Consider the following 24,536-nt stretch of genomic DNA (forward strand, 5'->3'; position numbering starts at 1 on the left):
AGTTCTCCCATGCTACCATAATCCTTTTCTAATCTTTTTTGAAATAAATTTTTATTGGAATATACTTGATTTACAATGTTTTGTTATTTTCTGCTGTACAGAAAAGTGAATCAGTTATATATATATACATATATCCACTCTTATTTAGATTATTTTCCCATATAGGTCATTACACAGTATTGAGTAGAGTTCCCTGTTCTATACATTAGGTCCTTATTAGTTATCTATTTTATATATAATAGTGTGTATATGTCAATCTCAATCTCCCAACTTATCCTATCCCCTTTCCTACTTGGTAACCATAAGTGTTTTCTTTTTTTCTATATCTGTGACTCTATTTCTGTTTTGTAAATAAGTTCATTTGTACCAGTTTTTTTTTTTTACATTCCACATGTAAGTGATATCATATGATATTTGTCTTTCTCTGTCTGAGTAACTTCACTCAGAATGACAATCTCTAGATCCATTCATGTTGCTGCATGTGGCATTATTTCATTCTTTTATATGGCTGAGCAATAGGCCATTGTATATACGTATCACATCTTCTTTATCCATTCAACCATCAATGAACATTTAGGTTGCATCCATGTCCTGGTTATTGTTAAAAGTGTTATGATGAACATTGGGGTGCATGTATCTTTTCTACTATGGTTTTCTGCAGGTATATGCCCAGGAGTGGGATTGTTGCCTGATATTGTAGCTCTATTTTTAGTTTTTTAAGGAACCTCCATACTGTTTTCCATAGCGTCTATACCAATTTACACTCCCACCAGCAGTGTAGGAGAGTTCCTTTTTCTCCATACCCTCTCCAGCATTTATTGTTTGTAGCCTTAGAGAAAGAAGAAAAAAAAAAAACACTTAAAGTTAGTAGAAGAAAAGAAATCATCAAGACCAGAGCAGAAATAAATGAAATAGAGAGAAAGAAAACAATAGCAAAGCTCAAAGAACTAAAAGCTGGTTCTTTGAGAAGATAAACTAAATGGATAAAACTTTAGCCAGACTCATCAAGAAAAAAAAGGAGAGGACTCAAATCAATAAAATTAGAAATGAAAAATTACAACTGACACCACAGAAATACAAAAGATAATCAGAGACGACTACTAGCAAACGTATGCCTATAAAATGGGCAACCTAGAAGAAATGGACAAATTCTTAGAAGTTACAACCTTTCAAGATTGAACTAGGAAAAAATAGAAAATATGAATAGACCAATCACAAGTACTGAAATTGAAGCTATGATTAAAAAACTGCCAAGAAACAAAAGTCCAAGACCAGATGGCTTCACAGGTTAATTCTATCAAACATTTAGAGAAGAGTTAACACCTATCTTTCTGAAACGCCTCCAAAAATTACAGAGGAGGGAACACTCCCAAGCTCATTGTATGAAGCCACAATCACCCTGATACCAAAACCAGAAAAATATATTACAAAAAAAGAAAATTACAGGCCAATATCACTGATGAACATAGATTCAAAAATCCTCAAGAAATTAGCAAACAGAATCCAACAACACATTAAAAGGATCAGACACTATGATCAAGTGGCTTTTATCCCAGGGATGCAAGGCTTCTTCAATATTTGCAAATCAATCAGTGTGATACACCACATTAACAAACTGAAGAACAAAAAACATATCATCATCTCAATAGATGCAGAAAAAGTTTTAAACAAAATTCAACACTGATTTATGATAAAAACTTTCCAGAAAGTGGGCATAGAGGGAACCTACATCAACATAATAAAGGCAATATATGACAAACCCACAGCTAACCTCATTCTTGATGGTGAAAAACCGAAAGCACTTCTCTAAAATTAGGAACAAAACAAGGATGTCCACTCTTGCCACTATTATTCAACATAGTTTTGGAAGTCCTAGCCACAGCAATCACAGAAGAAAAAGAAATAAAAGGAATACAAATTGGAAAAGAAGGAGTAAAACTGTCAGTTTGCAGATGACATGATACTATACATAGAAAATCCTAAAGATGCTACCAGAAAACTACTAGAGCTCATCAATGAATTTGGTAAAGTTACAGGATACAACATTGATGTGCAGAAATCTCTTGCATTCCTACACACTAACAGCAAAATATCAGAAAGAGAAATTAAGGAAACAATCCCATTTACTATCAGATCAAAAAATAAAATACCTAGGAATAAACCCACCTAAGGAGGTAAAAGACCTGTACTCAGAAAACTATAAGATACTGATGAACAAAACAAAAGATGACACAAACAGATGGAGAGATACACCATGTTCTTGGATTGGAACAATCAATATTGTCAAAATGACAATACTACCCAAAGTAATTTACAGATTCAATTAAATTCCTATCAAATTACCAATAGTTTTTTTCACAGAATTAAAACAAAATAGTTTTACAATTTGTATGGAAACACGAAAGACCCCAACTATCCAAAGCAATCTTGAGAAAGAAAAACAGAGCTGGCTGAATCAGGCTCCCTGACTTCAGACTGTACTACAAAGTGACAGTCATTAAAACAGTACGTTACTGGCACAAAAATAGAAATATAGATCAATGGAACAGGATACAAAATCCAGAGATAAACCCACACACCTAAGGTCAATCTATGACAAAGAAGGAAATAATATAAATGGTGAAAAGACAGTCTCTTCAATAAGTGGTTTTGGGAAAACTACATGTAAAAGAATAAAATTAGAACATTCTCTCTATCACAGTACACAAAAATAAACTCAAAATGCATTAAAGACCTAAATGTAAGACTGGATACTGTAAAACTCTTAGAGGAAAACATAGAACACTCTCTGACATAAATCACAGCAATATATTTTTGGATCCATCTTCTAGAGTAGTGAAAATAAAAACTTTTGCACAGCAAAGAAAACCATAAACAAAATGAAAAGACAACCCACAGAGTGGGAGAAAATATTTGCAAATGAAGTGAACAACAAGGGATTAATCTCCAAAATATACAAACAGCTTATGTAGCTAAATATCAAAAAGCAAACAACCCAAACAAAATATGGGTAGAAGACCTAAATAGACATTTTCCCAAGGAAGACATACAGATGGTCAAAAAGCACAAGAAAATATGCTCAAAATCACTAATTATTAGAGAATGCAAAGTAAAACTATAGTGTGGTATCACCTCATACCAGTCAGAATGGCCATCATCAAAAGGCCTTCTCGAATCCTAATCAAATTTCCACTTTGAAATATTTGTCTTAAACCAAACTTCACATTCTTAATAAATCCCTTCCTTGCTTTTTCCCTTTGGTGACATTCCAAAGGTCTGCCCAGGTAGGATTCTCATTTACTGTTGTAAGAGATAAATAGCCTATTTTGTCAACAGGTTGTGTTGGTGATATTGAGGGAGAGGGCATTTGACACTGCACAAAGACTGAAGAGTTTTCTGGGAGAAAATGTGTCCTCATGGAGGAAGGAGCCCAGAATCATGAACTTAAAGAAATCAAATGTGAGTAATTGAGATTGCAAATCTCCATATAGCAAAGTGCTTTTAACATATTTTGTCTTCTGGGTTGGGCCAACATTAGAAAAATAACCAAAACTTAATTAGAAACCCTATAGCATATTGAGGTAAAAACAATGTGGGTATTCTTGTTAGTCAAGGTTATCAGGAGAAAAATTGAGTAACATATAGTGGGGAAAAGTAAAGATTGCTGGAAATTTCACCCAATTAAAAAAAATAATAATGTTAACAAGTACAAAGAGCTGAGTGGTCCCTTGGTTACAGCAGCAGTCTGTAAGTATTCTATGGAGAACACAGTGATTGGTTGCAGCTCAGATCAAATCACTCTTAGATTCTGTCTCTTACATAACTTCCAGGCTTCCTGACTTCTGACTGTTCAAGAAGGACAAATTCCCAGTATAAGTTAAACATCCACCTGTGAATGCTTTGAACCCAAGGGTAGTTGCATGTTATAGAGATATGGCTGCTGGAAGCTCATCTTGAGGAAAAAACTTTTTTTTTTCATGTGGGTTTCTCTGATTAATATTATTAATGAAGAAGTTGAGTATTTTTAATATTTACCAAAAATTTGTGGTTCTGCTTTTATAATTTTCTTTTTGTGTTTTACTTATTTTCTATGGATATGCCCTTTTTTAATCTTATTGCCTAGAGTAAGTTTTATTCTATTAAAAATATAAATCTTTGGTCAGGGGTATGTGGAGAAAATATTTTTTCTTATTGAGTTTTTGTCTTTTAATGTAATTTATAGCGTTTTTGTCCTGTACAAAAACATTTAATGTTTTGACGTCAAATCAGTAATTCTTTCATTTTTACAGTTTCTACCTTTGAAAATAAAGAATAGGTCCTTCCTAATCCCAAGAAAATATTATTATTGATTTATATTTTGTTCTGGTAATTTTATAATTACCTTTACTCTTAAAATTTGAAATCTACTTTTAGATTGTTTTGGTGTGAGGTATAGATCTTCATTTATTACCTTCCCAAACAATGTTATTTGAACAGTTTTTTATGAATGATTCTCATTCATCCACTAATTACTCTCTGTATAATGAAACGTTTTTAGAATCTAAAATCAAACTAGGATTGACTGTTTACTCCTCAGATATATTTTGTTTCTCTGCTTGTTTTACTGTTTGAATTACTGGTGCACTGCAAATATTTTAATGTTCAGTAGAGAATTGCTTCCTTACTATCCATTTGTTCAAAATTATGACCAATGGAAGGCCTTAATTATCTCAATAAACTATGGAATCATGTGTCAACCTCCAAAAATCACTCACTAGAGGTTTTAATTGGAATTACACTGATTTATAAATTGAATTGATGAAAAATTTTAAATGTGTGTGTAATACAAAAGCTTGTATAATTGAATTACAATCTTCAGTTGGAACTTTGTTAGTAGAAGATATTCAAAACAGATAAAATTATACCATTTCAAAGTTGTATAAGAGAGGGTATTTTGGTTATTAGCAACTGAAACTGATTCTGATAAATAAACAACAGATGGCTTTACTGGAAAAATCAGTGTAGCTCCCAGAATCAAAGGAAGACCTGAGAATCTAAGGCTTAGGAAGGAAAAGCATCCAGAGAGCTCTGGAAACCAAGAAAGAGGGACTTCTGACCCACGATCAGATGAGTCGTTTCCACTACCTTCTGATCTTTCCTCTATGGGTAATGTGTTTTGCTACAAAAGTTTTTGTTTGTTTTGCTTTATTTAAATCATAACATACATACCGACAATGTACAAAACACAAATGCAAAAGTCGAACACACAAAAACAAACAAAAAACATACACACACAAAAAATCCCTTAAATACATTGCTTAATTATTCGTCACAAAGTGAACACTTGCATAATCACCACTGAAGTCAAGATAGTATTGTCAGCACCTTCCAATCTCTAATTATAGCCTTTTCAATTTCTACTCCCCTTTTCCTCCAAAAGGTAATTATACTGACTTTTTTTTTTTTTTTTTTTTTTGGTACGCGGGCCTCTCACTGTTGTGGCCTCTCCCATTGCGGAGCACAGGCTCCGGACGCGCAGGCTCAGCGGCCATGGCTCACGGGCCCAGCCGCTCCGCGGCATGTGGGATCTTCCCAGACCGGGGCACGAACCCGTGTCCCCTGCATCAGCAGGCGGACTCTCAACCACTGCGCCACCAGGGAAGCCCCTATACTGACTTTTAACATAGGATCATTTTGCCTGTTTTATAGTTTAATATCAATCAAATTATATGTCACATATTATTTTCATCTAGCTTCTTGGACTCACTATTATGTTTCCTAACCATGTAGCTGTAGTTTGTTCTTTTTCTCTACAGTGTAGGAGAATATTCCATTGTATGTAATTTATTTAACTTTCCCCTCCCACTCTTCATGAACATTCATCTCTTATGAGTAATTCTGCTAAGGACATTCTTGTACATTTCTCTTGGTGCATATCCTCTAGTGAGCATATATCTGAAGGGTGGAGTCAGTAGGGTGTGGCACATGTTTTCTTCTCTGATTGCTGTGGCTACAACTTCCATAACTATGTTAAATAATAGTGACGAGAGTGGGCAACCTTGTCTTGGTCCTGATCTTAGAGGAAATGCTTTCAGTTTTTCACCATTGAGAACAATGTTGGCTGTAGGTTTGTCATACACGTCTCTTATTATGTTGAGGTAAGTTCCTTCTATGCCCACCTTATGGAGAGATTTTATCATAAATGGGTCTTGAATTTTGTCCAAAACTTTTTCTGTAACTATTGAGATGATCATATTGTTTTTATTCTTTACTTGTTAATATGGTGTATCACATTGATTTGGGTATATTGAAGAATCCTTGCATTACTGGGGTAAACCCCACTTGATCATGGTGTATGATTCTTTAATATGCTGTTGGATTCTGTTTGCTAGCATTTTGTTGAGGATTTTTGCATCTAAGTTCATCAGAGATATTGGACTGTAATTTTCTTCTTTTGTGATATCTTTGTCTGGTTTTAGTATCAGGGTGATGGTGGCCTTGTAGAATGAGTTTGGGAGTGTTCCTACCTCTGCTCTATTTTAGAAGAGTTTGAAAAGGATAGGTGTTAACTCTTCTCTAAATGTTTGAGAGAATTTGTCTGTGAAACCAACTGTCCTTTGGCTTTTGTTTGTTGGAAGAATTTTAATCACAGTTTCAATTTCAGTGCTCATGATTGGTCTGTTTATATTCTCTATTCCTGGTTCAGTCTCAGAAGGTTGTGCTTTTCTAAGAATTTGTCTATTTGTGCCATGTTGTCCATTTTATTGGCATGTAGTTGCTTGTAGTAGTCTCTAATGATCCTTTGTATTTCTGCAAGGTCAATTTTTACTTCTCCTTTTTCATATCTAAATCTGTTGATTTGAGTCTTCTCCCTTTTTTCCTGATGAGTCTGGCTAATGTTTTATATATATTGTTTATCTCCTCAGGGAACCAACCTTTAGGTTTATTAATCTTTGCTATTGTTCCCTTCATTTCTGTTTCATTTATTTCTGATCTGATCTTTATGATTCCTTTCCTTCTGCTAACTTTGGGTTTTTCTATTGTTGTTATTGTTCTTCTTCTGTTTCTAATTGCTTTATTTGTAAAGTTAAGTTGTTTATTTGAGATTTTTCTTGTTTCTTGAGGTAAGATTGTATAGGTATATACTTCCCTCTTAGATCTGCTCTTGCTGCATCCCATAGGTTTTGGGTCATTGTGTTTTCATTGTCTTTTGTTTCTAGGTATTCTTTTATTACCTCTTTGATTTCTTCAGTGATCTCTTGGTTGTTTAGTAGCATAACATTTAGCTTCCATATGTTTGGGGTTTTTTTACAGTTTTTATTTCCTGTAATTGATATCTAGTCTCATAGTGTTGTGTTCAGAAAAGATGTTTGATACAATTTCAATTTTCTTAAATTTATTGAGGTTTCATTTGTGACCCAAGGTGTGATCTATCCTGGAGAATGTTCCATGAGTACTTCAGAATAAAGTGTACTCTGTTGTTTTTGGATGGAGTGCTCTATAAATATCAATTAAGTCCATCTGACATAATGTGTCATTTAAAGCTTGTGTTTCCTTATTTATTTTCTGTTTGGACGATCTTTCCATTGGTGTAAGTTGGGTGTTAAAGTCAGCTAGTATTGTTGTGTTACTGTCAATTTTCCCTTTTATGGCTGTTAGCATTTGTCTTATATATTGAGGTGCTTCTATGTTGGGTGCAGAGATATTTAGAATTGTTATATCTTCTTCTAGGGTTGATCACTTTATCATTAGGTAGTGTCATTCCTTGTCTCTTGTAAGAGTCTTTATTTTAAAGTATATTTTTTCTGATAGGAGTATTGCTACTCTGCTTTCTTTTAATTTCCATTTGCATGGAATATTTTTTTCCATCCCCTCATTTTCAGTCTGTATGCGTCCCTACATCTGTGGTGGGTCTCTTGTCGACAGCATATATGTAGGTCTTGTTTTTGTGTTGTCCATTCAGCCAGTCTGTGTGTTTTGATTGGGGCATTTAATCCATTTACATTTAAGGTGGTTATTGATATATATGTTCCTACTACCATTTTCTTAATTATCTTGGGTTTGTTTTTGTAGGTCTTTTTCTTCTCTTGTGTTTCCTGCCTAGAGAAGTTCCTTTAGCATTTGTTATAAAATGGTTTGGTGGTGCTAAATTCCCTTAACTTTTGCTTGTCTGTAAAACCTTTGATTTCTCCTTTGAACCTGAATGAGATCCTTGCTGGCTAGAGTAATCTTGGTTGTAGTTTTTTCCCTTTCATCACTTTAAATATATCTTGCCACTCTCTTCTGACCTGTAGAGTTTCTGCCAAAAGATCAGTTGTTAACCTTATGGGGATTCCCTTGTATGTTATTTCTTGCTTTTCCCTTGCTGCTTTTAATACTTTTTCTTTGTGTTTAATTTTTGTTAGTTTGATTAATATGTCTTTGTGTGTTTCTCTTTGGATTTATACTGTATGAGACTCCCTATGCTTCCTGGACTTGATTGACTATTTTCTTTCCCATGTTGGGGAAGTTGTTGACTGTAATCTCTTCAAATATTTTCTCAGACCCTTTCTTTATTTCTTCTTCTGCAACACATATAATTCGAATGTTGGTGCACTTAATGTTGTCCCAGGGGTCTCTGAGACTGTCCTCCATTCTTTTCATTCTTTTTTCTTTATTCTGCTCTGTAGCAGTTATTTCCACCATTCTATCTTCCAGCTCACTTATCTGTTCTTCTGCCTCAGTTATTCTGCTATTGATTACTTCTAGTGTATTTTTAGTTTCAGTTATTGGTTTGTTCATTATTGTTTGTTTGGTCTTTACTTCTTCTAGGTCCTTGTTAAATGTTTCTTGTATTTTCTTTATTCTATTTCTGAGATTTTGGATAATCTTTAACTATCATTATTCTGAATTCTTTTTCAGGTAGTTTGCCTATTTCCTCTTCATTTATTTGGCCTTGTGGGTTTTTATCTTGCTCTTTTACTTGCAAGATATTTCTCTGTCTTCTCATGTTGTCTCATTTATAGTATTTTTTTTTCTCTCCATTCCCCAGGCTACAGGGTCATAGTTCCCCTTATTTCTGTTTTCTGCCCCAGTGGTGAAGTTGGTCTAGTGCCTTGCCTAGTCTTCCTGATGGGAAGGACTGCTGCCTGCATTCTTGTGGGAGGAGCTGAGTCTTTTCCTTCTGGTAAGCAGGACTATGTCAAGTTGTGTTTTGGGGAGTCTGTGAGCTTAGTATGATTTCAAGTACTCTGTTTGCTGATGGGTGGGTTTAGTGTTCCTGTGTTTGTTGTTTTGTGTGAGTCATCCAATGTTGGGGGCTGCTGGAAATTGGTTGGGGCCAGGTCTTGAATTCAGATAGAGGTCTCTGTGAGAGCTCTTGGTGATTAATCTCCCATGGGGCCAGGAAATCGCTAGTGGTCTAGCATCATGGACTCGGTGCTCCCACCCAAGAGCCTCAGGCCCAACTTCTGGTTGAAGGACCAATACACCACAAGTCACTCATTCTGGGTTTAAAGGGGATTAAAAAAAAAAAAGACTAACAAACCCCAGACAAATGATTAAAAAGTAAAATCAACAAACAGAAACAAGGAAACACATACACACACAAAAGAAAAAACAGAACCAAATAAATCAAAAAGTGTGAGAACAACCAGATAAACAAAAGAACCCAAGAACTAAATCAAACAATTAAAAAAAAACCTGACAAAACCACAAAACCATAAAACAAACCAAAGCAGAGTGACAACTGAAGAATGAAGCAGGAGGTGGAATTTGGGAGCAGGATAGATTATTTTTTCCTCTTTTTGTGAGTGTGTGTGTATATGCTTCTGTGTGAGAATTTGCCTGTATTGATTTGCTTCCACCATTTGTCCTAGGGTTCTGTCCATCATTTTTTTTATTACTTTAAAAAATTTTTCTTAATAATTATTTTAATTATTTTATTTTATTTTATCTTTTTTATTTTATTTTATCCCCATTCTTTCTTTCTTTTTTTCCTCCCTTTTATTCTGAGCCATGTGGAGGACAGTCTCTTGGTGCTCCAGCCAGACGTTACGGCTGTGCCACTGAGATAGGAGAGCCAGATTCAGGACACTGGTCAACAAGAAAACTCCCAGCTCCACATAATATCAAAAGGCAAAAATCTCACAGAGATCTCCATCTCAACACCAACACCCAGCTTCACTAAATGACAAGCAAGAAAGAGTGCTGGACACCCTATGCCATACAACTAGCAGGAGAGGAACACAGCCCAAACCATTAGAAGACAGGCTGCCTAAAATCATAATAAGGCCACAGACACCCCAAAACACACCACCAGACGTGGACCTGCCCACCAGAAAGACAAGATCCAGACTCATCCACCAGAAGACAAGCACTACTCCTCTCCACCAGTAAACCTACACAAGCCACTAAACCAACCTCAGACACTGGGGACAGACACCAAAAACAACGAGACCTACAAACTTGCTACCTGCAGAAAGGAGACCAAAAACACAGTAAGATGAGCAAAATGAAAAGACAGAAAGACAAACAGCAGATGAAGGAGCAAGGTAAAAACCCACCAGACCTAATGAAGATGAAATAGGCAGTCTACCTGAAAAAGAATTCAGAATAGTGATAGTAAAGATGATCCAAAATCTTGGAAATAGAATAGAGAAAATGCAAGAAACATTTAACAAGGACCTAGAAGAACTAAAGAGAAAACAAGCAATGATGAACAACACAATAAATGAAATTAAAAATACTCTAGAAGGGATCAATAGCAGAATAACTGAGGCAGAAGAACGGATAAGTGACCTGGAAGATAAAATAGTGGAAATAACTACTGCAGAGCAGAATAAAGAAAAAGGAAAGAAAAGAACTGAGGACAGTCGCAGAGACCTCTGGGACAACATCAAATGTGCCAACATTTTATTATAGGCATCCCAGAAGAAGAAGAGAAAAAGAAACGGACTGAGAAAATATTTGAAGAGATTATAGTTGAAAACTTCCCTAATATGGGAAAGGAAATAGTTAATCAAGTTCAGGAAGCACAGAGAGTCCCATACAGGATAAATCCAAGGAGAAACATGCCAAGACACATATTAATCAAACTATCAAAAATTAAATACAAAAAAAAACCATATTAAAAGCAACAAGGGCAAAACAACAAATAACACACAAGGGAATCCCCATAAGGTTAACAGCTGATCTCTCAGCAGAAACCCTACAAGCCAGAAGGGAATGGCAGGACATACTGAAAGTGATGAAGGAGAAAAACATACAAGCAAGATTACTCTACCAAGCAAGGATCTCATTTGATGAGAGAAATTAAAATTTGATAATTTGATTTGATTTGATGGAGAAATTTGATTTGATGGAGAAATTAAAAATTTTACAGACAAGCAAAACCTGAGAGAGCTCAGCACCACCAAACCAGCTTTACAACAAATGCTAAAGGAACTTCTCTATGCAAGAAACACAAGAGAAAGAAAGGACCTACAATATCAAACCCAAAACAATTAAGAAAATGGGAATAGGAACATACATATCGATAATTACCTTAAATGTAAATGGATTAAAGGCTCCTACCAAAAGACAAAGACTGGTTGAATGGATACAAAAACAAGACCCATATATATGCTGTCTACAAGAGACCTACTTCAGACCTAGGGACACATACAGACTGAAAGTGAGGAGATGGAAAAAGGTATTCCATGCAAATGGAAATCAGAAGAAATCTGGTTTAAGCAATACACATATCAGACAAAATAGACGTTAAAATAAAGACTACTACAAGAGACAAAGTAGGACATTACATAATGAACAAGGGATCCATCCAAGAAGAATATATAAAAATTTTAAATATTTATAGACCCAACATAAGAGCACCACAATACATAAGGCAGGTACTGACAGCTATAAAAGGGGAAATCAACAGTAACTCAATCATAGTAGGGAACTTTAACACTCCACTTTCAACAATGGACAGATCATCCAAAATGAAAATAAAGAAGGAAACACAAGCTTTACGTGATACATTCAACAACATGGTCTGAATTGATATTTATAGGACATTCCATCCAAAAACAACAGAATACACATTTTTCTCAACTGCTCATGGAACATTACACAGGATAGATCATATCCTGGGTCACAAATCAAGCCATAAATTTAAGAAAATTGAAATCGTATCAAGTATCTTTTCCAACCACAACGCTATGAGACTAGATACCAATTACAGGAAAAGATCTGTAAAAATCACAAACACAGGGAGGCTAAACAATACACTGGTTAATAACGAAGTGATCACTGAAGAAATCAAAGAGGAAATCAAAAAATACCTAGAAACAAATGGCAATGGAGATACGACGACCCAAAACCTATGGGATACAGCAAAAGCACTTCTAAGAGGGAAGTTTATAGCAAAACAATCCTACCTTAAGAAACAGGGGGGGAGTTGGGAAGATGGCGGAAGAGTAAGATGCGGAGATCGCCATCCTCCCCACGGATACACCAGAAATACATCTACACGTGGAACAACTCCTACAGAACACCTACTGAAGGCTGGCAGAAGACCTCAGACCTCCCAAAAGGCAAGAAACTCCCCACGTACCTGGGTAGGGCAAAAGAAAAAAAGAAAAAACACAGACAAAAGAATAAGGACGGCACCTGCACCAGTGGGAGGGAGCTGTGATGGAGGAAAAGTTTCCACACACTAGGAAGCCCCTCCGCGGGCGGAGACTGCGGGAGGCGGAGGGGGGAGCTTCGGTACCGCGGAGGAGAGCACAGCAACAGGGTGCGGAGGGCAAGGCAGGGAGATTCCCGCACAGAGGATCGGTGCCGGCCGGCACTCACCAGCCCGAGAGGCTTGTCTGCTCACCCGCCGGGGCGGGCGGGGCTGCGAGCTGGGGCTCAGGTTTCGGTTTTGGACTGAGCGCAGGGAGAGGACTGGGGTTGGCGGCTTGAACATAGCCTGAAGGGGTTAGTGCACCACGACTAGCCGGGAGGGAGTTCGGGGAAAAGCCTGCACCTGCCGAAGAGGCAAGAGACTTTTTCTTCCCTCTTTGTTTCCTGGTGCGCGAGGAGAGGGGTTTAAGAGCGCTGCTTAAAGGAACTCCAGAGACGGGCGCGAGCCGCGGCTGAGAGCGCGAACCCCAGAGACGGGCGCGAGCCGCGGCTAAAAGCGCGAACCCCAGAGACGGGCGCAAGCCGCGGCTGAAAGCGCGGACCCCAGAGACGGGCGGGAGACGCTGGGGCTGCTGCTGCCGCCACCAAGGGGCCTGTGTGCGAGCACAGGTCACTCTCCACACCCCTCTTCCGCGGAGCCTGTGCAGCCCGCCACTGCCAGGTTCCCGGGAAGCAGGGACAACTTCCCCGGGAGAACGCACGGCGGGCCTCAGGCTGGTACAACGTCACGCCGGCCTCTGCCGCAACGTCACGCCGCCTCTGACACCGCAGGCCCGCCCCGCACGCAGTGCCCCTCCTTCCGCCCCCCACCCCCGGCCTGAGTGAGCCAGAGCCCCCGAATCAGTGGCTCCTTTAACCCTGTCCTGTCTGAGCAAAAAACAGACGCCCTCCAGCGACCTACACGCAGAGGCAGGGCCAAATCCAAAGCTGAGCTCCTGTGAGCTGTGAGAACAAAGAAGAGAAAGGGAAATCTCTCCCAGCAGCCTCAGAAGCAGCGGATTAAAGCTCCACAATCAACTTGATATACCCTGCATCTATGGAATACCTGAATAGACAAGGAATGATCCCAAATTGAAGAGGTGGAATTTAGGAGCGAGATCTATGATTTTTTTCCCTTTTCCTCTTTTTGTGAATGTGTACGTGTATGCTTCTGTGTGAGATCTTGTCTGTATACTCTTGCTTCCACCATTTGTCCTAGGGCTCTATCCGTCCATGGTTTTTAAAAAAATTTTTTTTCTCAATAATTAATTTTAATTGTAATAACTTTATTATACTTTACCTTCGTTCTTTCTTTCTTTCTTTCCTTCCTTCCTTCCTTCCCTCCTTTAGACAACGAATCACCCCACATTGAGGAGGTGGTCTCTGAGAGCAAGATTTATGATTTTTCCCCCTTTACCTCTTTTTGTGAAGGTGTATGTGTATGCTTCTGTGTAAGATTTTCTCTGTATAACTTTGCTTCCAACATTTGTCCTAAGGTTCTATCCGTCTCTTTTTTTTTTTTCTAAATATTTTTTAATTCAATAACTATATTATACTTTATTTTATTTTTACTGTATCTTCTTTCTTTCTGTCTTTTTTCCTTCTTTCCCTCCTTCCTTCCTTCCTTCCTCCCTCCCTCCCTCCCTCCCTCCTATCTTTCCTTCTTTGCTTCTTTCTTCCTTCCTTCCTTTCCTCCTTTCCTTCTTTCTTTCCTCATACTTCTACTAATTCTCTCTACTTTTTCTCCCTTTTATTCTGAGCCGTGTGGATGAAAGGCTCTTGGTGCTGCAGCCAGGAGTCAGGGCTCTGCCTCTGAGGTAGGAGAGCCAACTTCAGGACAGTGGTCAACAAGAGACCTCCCAGCTCCACATAATATTAAACGGCGGAAATCTCCCAGTGACCTCCATCTTAACACCAGCACCCAGCTTCACTCAACGACCAGCAATCCACAGTGCTAGACAACCTATGCCAAACAACTAGCAAAACAGGAACACAACCCCACCCATTAGCAGAGAGGCTGCCTAAAATCATAATAAGGCCACAGACACCCCAAAACACACCACCAGACGTGAACCTGCCCACTAAAGAGACAAGATCCAGCCTCATCCACCACAACACAGGCACAAGTCCCCTCCACCAGGAAGCCTACACAACCCACTGAAACAACCTTAGCCACTGGAGACAGACATCAAAAACAACGGTAACTACGAACGTGCAGCCTGCAAAAAGGAGCCGCCAAACACAGTAAGATAAGCAAAATGAGAAGACAGAAAAACACACAGCAGATGAAGGAGCAAGATAAAAATGCACCAGACCTAACAAATGAAGAGGAAATAGGCAGTCTACCTGAAAAAGAATTCAGAATAATGATAGTAAGGATGATCCGAAATCTTGGAAGTAGAATGGACAAAATGCAAGAAACAGTTAACAAGGACCTAGAAGAAATAAAGATGAAACAAGCAATGATGAACAACGCAATAAATGAAATTAAAAGTACTCTAGATGGGATCAATAACAGAATAACTGAGGCAGAAGAACGGATAAGTGACCTGGAAGATAAAATAGTGGAAATAACTACTGCAGAGCAGAATAAAGAAAAAAGAATGAAAAGAACTGAGGACAGTCTCAGAGACCTCTGGGACAACATTAAACGCACCAACATTCGAATTATAGGGGTTCCAGAAGAAGAAGAGAAAAAGAAAGGGACTGAGAAAATATTTGAAGAGATTATAGTTGAAAACTTCCCTAATATGGGAAAGGAAATAGTTAATCAAGTCCAGGAAGCACAGAGAGTTCCATACAGGATAAATACAAGGAGAAATATGCCAAGACACATATTAATCAAACTGTCAAAAATTAAATACAAAGAAAGCATATTAAAAGCAGCAAGGGCAAAACAACAAATAACACACAAGGGAATCCCCATAAGGTTAACAGCTGATCTCTCAGCAGAAACCCTACAAGCCAGAAGGGAGTGGCAGGACATACTGAAAGTGATGAAGGAGAAAAACCTGCAACCAAGACTACTCTACCCAGCAAGGATCTCATTCAGATTTGATGGAGAAATTAAAACCTTTACAGACAAGCAAAAGCTGAGAGAGTTCAGCACCACCAAACCAGCTTTACAACAAATGCTAAAGGAACTTCTCTAGACAAGGAACACAAGAGAAGGAAAAGACTTATAATAACGAACCCAAAACAATATAGAAAATGGGAACAGGAACATACATATCGATAATTACCTTAAATGTAAATGGACTAAATGCTCCCACCAAAAGACACAGATTGGCTGAATGGATACAAAAACAAGACCCTTATATATGCTGTCTACAAGAGACCCACTTCAGACACATACAGACTGAAAATAAGGGGATGGAAAAAGATATTCCATGCAAATGGAAACCAAAAGAAAGCTGGAGTAGCAATTCTCATATCAGACAAAATAGACTTTAAAATAAGGACTATTACAAGAGACAAAGAAGGACACTACATAATGATCAAGGGATCGATCCAAGAAGAAGATATAACAATTGTAAATATTTATGCACCCAACATAGGAGCACCTCAATACATAAGGCAAATACTAACATCCATAAAAGGGGAGATCGACAGTAACACATTCATAGTAGGGGACTTTAACACCCCACTTTCACCCATAGACAGATCATCCAAAATGAAAATAAATAAGGAAACACAAGCTTTAAATGATACATTAAACAAGATGGACTTAATTGATATTTATAGGACACTCCATCCAAGAACAACAGAATACACATTTTTCTCAAGTGCTCATGGAACATTCTCCAGGATAGATCATATCTTGGGTCACAAATCAAGCCTTGGTAAATTTAAGAAAATTGAAATTGTATCAAGTATCTTTTCTGACCACAACACTATGGGACTAGATATCAATAACAAGAAAAGATCTGTAAAAAATACAAACACATGGAGGTTAAACAATACACTACTTAATAATGAAGTGAACACTGAAGAAATCAAAGAGGAAATAAAAAAATACCTAGAAACAAATGACAATGGAGACACAACGACCCAAAACCTATGGGATGCAGCAAAAGCAGTTCTAAGGGGGAAGTTTATAGCAATACAAGCCCACCTTAAGAAGCAAGAAACATCTCGAATAAACAACCTAACCTTGCACCTCAAGCAATTAGAGAAAGAAGAACAAAAAAACCCCAAAGCTAGCAGAAGGAAAGAAATCATAAAAATCAGATCAGAAATAAATGAAAAAGAAATGAAGGAAACGATAGCAAAGATCAATAAAACTAAAAGCTGGTTCTTTGAGAAGATAAACAAAATAGATAAACCACTAGCCAGACTCATCAAGAAAAAAAGGGAGAAGACTCAAATCAATAGAATTAGAAATGAAAAAGGAGAAGTAACAACTGACACTGCAGAAATAAAAAAAATCATAAGAGATTACTACAAGCAACTCTATGCCAATAAAATGGACAAACTGGAAGAAATGGACAAATTCTTAGAAATGCACAACCTGCCAAGACTGAATCAGGAAGAAATAGAAAATATGAACAGACCAATCACAAGCACTGAAATTGAAACTGTCATTAAAAATCTTCCAACAAACAAAAGCCCAGGACCAGATGGCTTCACAGGTGAATTCTATCAAACGTTTAGAGAAGAGCTAACACCTATCCTTCTCAAACTCTTCCAAAATATAGCAGAGGGAGGAACACTCCCAAATTCCTTCTACGAGGCCACCATCACCTTGATACCAAAACCAGACAAGGATGTCACAAAGAAAGAAAACTACAGGCCAATATCACTGATGAACATAGATGCAAAAATCCTCAACAAAATACTAGCAAACAGAATCCAACAGCACATTAAAAGGATCATACACCATGATCAAGTGGGGTTTATTCCAGGAATGCAAGGATTCTTCAATATACGCAAATCTATCAATGTGATAAACCATATTAACAAATTGAAAGAGAAAAACCATATGATCATCTCAATAGATGCAGAGAAAGCTTTTGACAAAATTCAACACCCATTTATGCTAAAAACCCTGCAGAAAGTAGGCATAGAGGGAACTTTCCTCAACATAATAAAGGCCATATATGACAAGCCCACAGCAAACATCATCCTCAATGGCGAAAAACTGAAAGCATTCCCACTAAGATCAGGAACAAGACAAGGTTGCCCACTCTCACCACTCTTATTCAACATAGTTTTGGAAGTTTTAGCCACAGCAATCAGAGAAGAAAAGGAAATAAAAGGAATCCAAATCGGAAAAGAAGAAGTAAAGCTGTCACTGTTTGCAGATGACATGATACTATACATAGAGAATCCTAAAGATGCTACCAGAAAACTACTAGAGCTAATCAATGAATTTGGTAAAGTAGCAGGATACAAAGTTAATGCACAGAAATCTCTGGCATTCCTATATACTAATGATGAAAAATCTGAAAGTGAAATCAAGAAAACACTCCCATTTACCATTGCAACAAAAAGAATAAAATATCTAGGAATAAACCTACCTAAGGAGACGAAAGACCTGTATGCAGAAAATTATAAGACACTGATGAAAGAAATTAAAGATGATACAAATAGATGGAGAGATATACCATGTTCTTGGATGGGAAGAATCAACATTGTGAAAATGACTCTACTACCCAAAGCAATCTACAGATTCAATGCAATCCCTATCAAACTACCACTGGCATTTTTCACAGAACTAGAACAAAAAATTTCACAATTTGTATGGAAACACAAAAGACCCCGAATAGCCAAAGCAATCTTGAGAACGAAAAAAGGAGCTGGAGGAATCAGGCTCCCTGACTTCAGACTATACTACAAAGCTACAGTAATCAAGACAGTATGGTACTGGCACAAAAACAGAAATATAGATCAATGGAACAGGATAGAAAGCCCAGCGATAAACCCACGCACATATGGACACCTTATCTTTGATAAAGGTGGCAGGAATGTACAGTGGAGAAAGGACAGCCTCTTCAATAAATGGTGCTGGGAAAACTGGACAGGTACATGTAAAAGTATGAGATTAGATCACTCCCTAACACCATACACAAAAATAAGCTCAAAATGGATTAAAGACCTAAATGTAAGGCCAGAAACTATCAAACTCTTAGAGGAAAACATAGGCAGAACACTCTATGACATAAATCACAGCAAGATCCTTTCTGACCCACCTCCTAGAGTAATGGAAATAAAAACAAAAATAAACAAATGGGACCTAATGAAACTTCAAAGCTTTTGCACAGCAAAGGAAACCATAATCAAGACCAAAAGACAACCCTCAGAATGGGAGAAAATATTTGCAAATGAAGCAACTGACAAAGGTTTAATCTCCAAAATTTACAAGCAGCTCATGCAGCTCAATAACAAAAAAACAAACAACCCAATCCAAAAATGGGCAGAAGACCTAAATAGACATTTCTCCAAAGAAGATATACAGAATGCCAACAAACACATGAAAGAATGCTCAACATCATTAATCATTAGAGAAATGCAAATCAAAACTACAATGAGATATCATCTCACACCAGTCAGAATGGCCATCATCAAAAAATCTAGAAACAATAAATGCTGGAGAGGGTGTGGAGAAAAGGGAACACTCTTGCACTGCTGGTGGGAATGTGAATTGGTTCAGCCACTATGGAGAACAGTATGGAGGTTCCTTAAAAAACTACAAATAGAATTACCGTATGACCCAGCAATCCCACTACTGGGCATATACCCTGAGGAAACCAAAACTCAAAAAGAGTCATGTACCAAAATGTTCATTGCAGCTCTATTTACAATAGCCCGGAGATGGAAACAACCTAAGCGCCCATCATCGGATGAATGGATAAAGAAGATGTGGCACATATATACAATGGAATATTACTCAGCCATAAAAAGAAATGAAATTGAGCTATTTGTAATGAGGTGGATAGACCTAGAGTCTGTCATACAGAGTGAAGTAAGTCAGAAAGAAAAAGACAAATACCGTATGCTAACGCATATATATGGAATTTAAGGGGAAAAAAAAATGTCATGAAGAACCTAGGGGTAAGACAGGAATAAAGACGCAGACCTACTGGAGAACGGACTTGAGGATATGGGGAGGGGGAAGGGTGAGCTTTGACAGGGTGAGAGAGAGTCATGGACATATACACACTAACAAACGTAGTAAGGTAGATAGCTAGGGGGAAGCAGCCGCAAGGCACAGGGATATTAGCTCGGTGCTTTGTGACAGCCTGGAGGGGTGGGATAGGGAGAGTGGGAGGGAGGGAGACGCAAGAGGGAAGACATATGGGAACATATGTATATGTATAACTGATTCACTTTGTTATAAAGCAGAAATTAACACACAATTGTAAAGCAATTATACCCCAATAAAGATGTTTAAAAAAAAAAAAAAAAAAAAAAAAAAAAAAAAAATACAAACACATGGAGGTTAAACAATACACTACTTAATAATGAAGTGAACACTGAAGAAATCAAAGAGGAAATAAAAAAATACCTAGAAACAAATGACAATGGAGACACAACGACCCAAAACCTATGGGATACAGCAAAAGCAGTTCTAAGGGGGAAGTTTATAGCAATACAAGCCCACCTTAAGAAGCAGGAAACATCTCGAATAAACAACCTAACCTTGCACCTCAAGCAATTAGAGAAAGAAGAACAAAAAAACCCCAAAGCTAGCAGAAGGAAAGAAATCATAAAAATCAGATCAGAAATAAATGAAAAAGAAATGAAGGAAACGATAGCAAAGATCAATAAAACTAAAAGCTGGTTCTTTGAGAAGATAAACAAAATAGATAAACCACTAGCCAGACTCATCAAGAAAAAAAGGGAGAAGACTGAAATCAATAGAATTAGAAATGAAAAAGGAGAAGTAACAACTGACACTGCAGAAATAAAAAAAATCATGAGAGATTACTACAAGCAACTCTATGCCAATAAAATGGACAATCTGGAAGTAATGGACAAATTCTTAGAAATGCACAACCTGCCAAGACTGAATCAGGAAGAAATAGAAAATATGAACAGACCAATCACAAGCACTGAAATTGAAACTGTGATTAAAAATCTTCCAACAAACAAAAGCCCAGGACCAGATGGCTTCACAGGTGAATTCTATCAAACGTTTAGAGAAGAGCTAACACCTATCCTTCTCAAACTCTTCCAAAATATAGCAGAGGGAGGAACACTCCCAAATTCCTTCTACGAGGCCACCATCACCTTGATACCAAAACCAGACAAGGATGTCACAAAGAAAGAAAACTACAGGCCAATATCACTGATGAACATAGATGCAAAAATCCTCAACAAAATACTAGCAAACAGAATCCAACAGCACATTAAAAGGATCGTACACCATGATCAAGTGGGGTTTATTCCAGGAATGCAAGGATTCTTCAATATACGCAAATCTATCAATGTGATAAACAATATTAACAAATTGAAGGAGAAAAAACATATGATCATCTCAATAGATGCAGAGAAAGCTTTTGACAAAATTCAACACCCATTTATGATAAAAACCCTGCAGAAAGTAGGCATAGAGGGAACTTTCCTCAACATAATAAAGGCCATATATGACAAGCCCACAGCAAACATCATCCTCAATGGTGAAAAACTGAAAGCATTTCCACTAAGATCAGGAACAAGACAAGCTTGCCCACTCTCACCACTCTTATTCAACATAGTTTTGGAAGTTTTAGCCACAGCAATCAGAGAAGAAAAGGAAATAAAAGGAATCCAAATCGGAAAAGAAGAAGTAAAGATGTCACTGTTTGCAGATGACATGATACTATACATAGAGGATCCTAAAGATGCTACCAGAAAACTACTAGAGCTAATCAATGAATTTGGTAAAGTAGCAGGATACAAAGTTAATGCACAGAAATCTCTGGCATTCCTATATACTAATGATGAAAAATCTGAAAGTGAAATCAAGAAAACACTCCCATTTACCATTGCAACAAAAAGAATAAAATATCTAGGAATAAACCTACTTAAGGGGACAAAAGACCTGTATGCAGAAAATTATAAGACACTGATGAAAGAAATTAAAGATGATACAAATAGATGGAGAGATATACCATGTTCTTGGATGGGAAGAATCAACATTGTGAAAATGACTCTACTATCCAAAGCAATCTACAGATTCAATGCAATCCCTATCAAACTACCACTGGCATTTTTCACAGAACTAGAACAAAAAATTTCGCAATTTGTATGGAAACACAAAAGACCCCGAATAGCCAAAGCAATCTTGAGAACAAGAAAAGGAGCTGGAGGAATCAGGCTCCCTGACTTCAGACTATACTACAAAGCTACAGTAATCAAGACAGTATGGTACTGGCACAAAAACAGAAAGATAGATCAATGGAACAGGATAGAAAGCCCAGAGATAAACCCACGCACATATGGACACCTTATCTTTGATAAAGGTGACAGGAATGTACAGTGGAGAAAGGACAGCCTCTTCAATAAATGGTGCTGGGAAAACTGGACAGGTACATGTAAAAGTATGAGATTAGATCACTCCCTAACACCATACACAAAAATAAGCTCAAAATGGATTAAAGACCTAAATGTAAGGCCAGAAACTATCAAACTCTTAGAGGAAAACATAGGCAGAACACTCTATGACATAAATCACAGCAAGATCCTTTCTGACCCACCTCCTAGAGTAATGGAAATAAAAACAAAAATAAACAAATGGGACCTGATGAAACTTCAAAGCTTTTGCACAGCAAAGGAAACCATAATCAAGACCAAAAGACAACCCTCAGAATGGGAGAAACTATTTGCAAATGAAGCAAATGACAAAGGATTAATCTCCAAAATTTACAAGCAGCTCATGCAGCTCAATAACAAAAAAACAAACAACCCAATCCAAAAATGGGCAGAAGACCTAAATAGACATTTCTCCAAAGAAGATATACAGAATGCCAACAAACACATGAAAGAATGCTCAACATCATTAATCATTAGAGAAATGCAAATCAAAACTACAATGAGATATCATCTCACACCAGTCAGAATGGCCATCATCAAAAAATCTAGAAACAATAAATGCTGGAGAGGGTGTGGAGAAAAGGGAACACTCTTGCACTGCTGGTGGGAATGTGAATTGGTTCAGCCACTATGGAGAACAGTATGGAGGTTCCTTAAAAACCTACAAATAGAATTACCATATGACCCAGCAATCCCACTACTGGGCATATACCCTGAGAAAACCAAAATTCAAAAAGAGTCATGTACCAAAATGTTCATTGCAGCTCTATTTACAATAGCCCGGAGATGGAAAAAACCTAAGCGCCCATCATCGGATGAATGGATAAAGAAAATGTGGCACATATATACAATGGAATATTACTCAGCCTTAAAAAGAACTGAAATTGAGCTATTTGTAATGAGATGGATAGACCTAGAGTCTGTCATACAGAGTGAAGTAAGTCAGAAAGAAAAAGACAAATACCGTATGCTAACACATATATATGGAATTTAAGGGGAAAAAAAATATCATGAAGAACCTAGGGGTAAGACAGGAATAAAGAAGCAGACCTACTGGAGAACGGACTTGAGGATATGGGGAGGGGGAGGGGTGAGCTTTGACAGGGCGAGAGAGAGTCATGGACATATACACACTAACAAATGTAGTAAGGTAGATAGCTAGGGGGAAGCAGCCGCAAGGCACAGGGATATTAGCTCGGTGCTTTGTGACAGCCTGGAGGGGTGGGATAGGGAGAGTGGGAGGGAGGGAGATGCAAGAGGGAAGACATATGGGAACATATGTATATGTATAACTGATTCACTTTGTTATAAAGCAGAAACTAACACACCATTGTAAAGCAATTATACCCCAATAAAGATGTTTAAAAAAAAAAAAAAAGAAACAGGAAACAACTCAAATAAACATCCTAACCTTGGAATTAGCGAAAGAAGAACAACCCCCCCCCAATTTAGCAAAAAGAAAGAAATCATAAAGATCATATCAGAAATAAATGAAAAAGAAATGAAGGAAATGATAGCAAAGATCAATAAAACTAAAATCCAGTTCTTTGAGAAGGTAAACAAAATTGATAAACCATTAGCCAGACTCATCAATAAAAAAAGGGAGAAGACTCAAATCAATATAATTAGAAATGAAAAGAGAGAAGTAAAAAGTGACACTGCAATAATACAAAGGATCGTGAGAGATTACTAAAAGCAACTCTATGCCAATAAAATGGACAACCTGGAAGAAATGGACAAATAGAAATGCACAACCTGCCGAGACTGAATCAGAAGAAATAGAAAATTTGAACAGACAACCACAAGCACTGAAATTGAAACTGTGATTAAAAATCTTCCAACAAACAAAAGCCCATGACCAGATGACTTCACAGGCGAATTCTATCAAGCATTTAGAGAAGAGCTAACACCTATCCTTCTCAAAGTCTTCCAAAATATAGCAGAGGGAGGAACACTCCTAAGCTCATTCTACGAGGCAGCCATCACCCAAATAGCAAAACCAGACAAAGATGTCACAAAGAATGAAAACTACAGTCCAATATCACTGTTGAACATAGATGCAAAAATCATCAACAAAATACTAGCAAACAGAATCCAACAGCACATTAAATGCACCATGATCAAAAGGAGTTTAATCCAGGAATGAAAGGATTCTTCAATATACACAAATCAATCAATGTGATAAAACATATTAACAAATTGAAGGAGAAAAACCATATGATCATCTCAATAGATGCAGAGAAATCTGTTTATCCACTTATTTAAGTATCCATCAATCTTTCTAAATAGTACTTTACAGCAAAAGCTTATACATGGTCGCTCCAGTTCCACTGAGACCAAGTCCCACTGTGTAATGCAACCAGCCTAGATGATGGCTATACCCAGTGAGTTGTGCTATAGCTGAGGAAACC

Source organism: Delphinapterus leucas, chromosome 14, assembly GCF_059928025.1.
Source record: "Delphinapterus leucas isolate spDelLeu-1000000601 "Yukka" chromosome 14, BTC_Dleu_Yukka2, whole genome shotgun sequence".
Taxonomy (NCBI): Eukaryota; Metazoa; Chordata; class Mammalia; order Artiodactyla; family Monodontidae; genus Delphinapterus; species Delphinapterus leucas.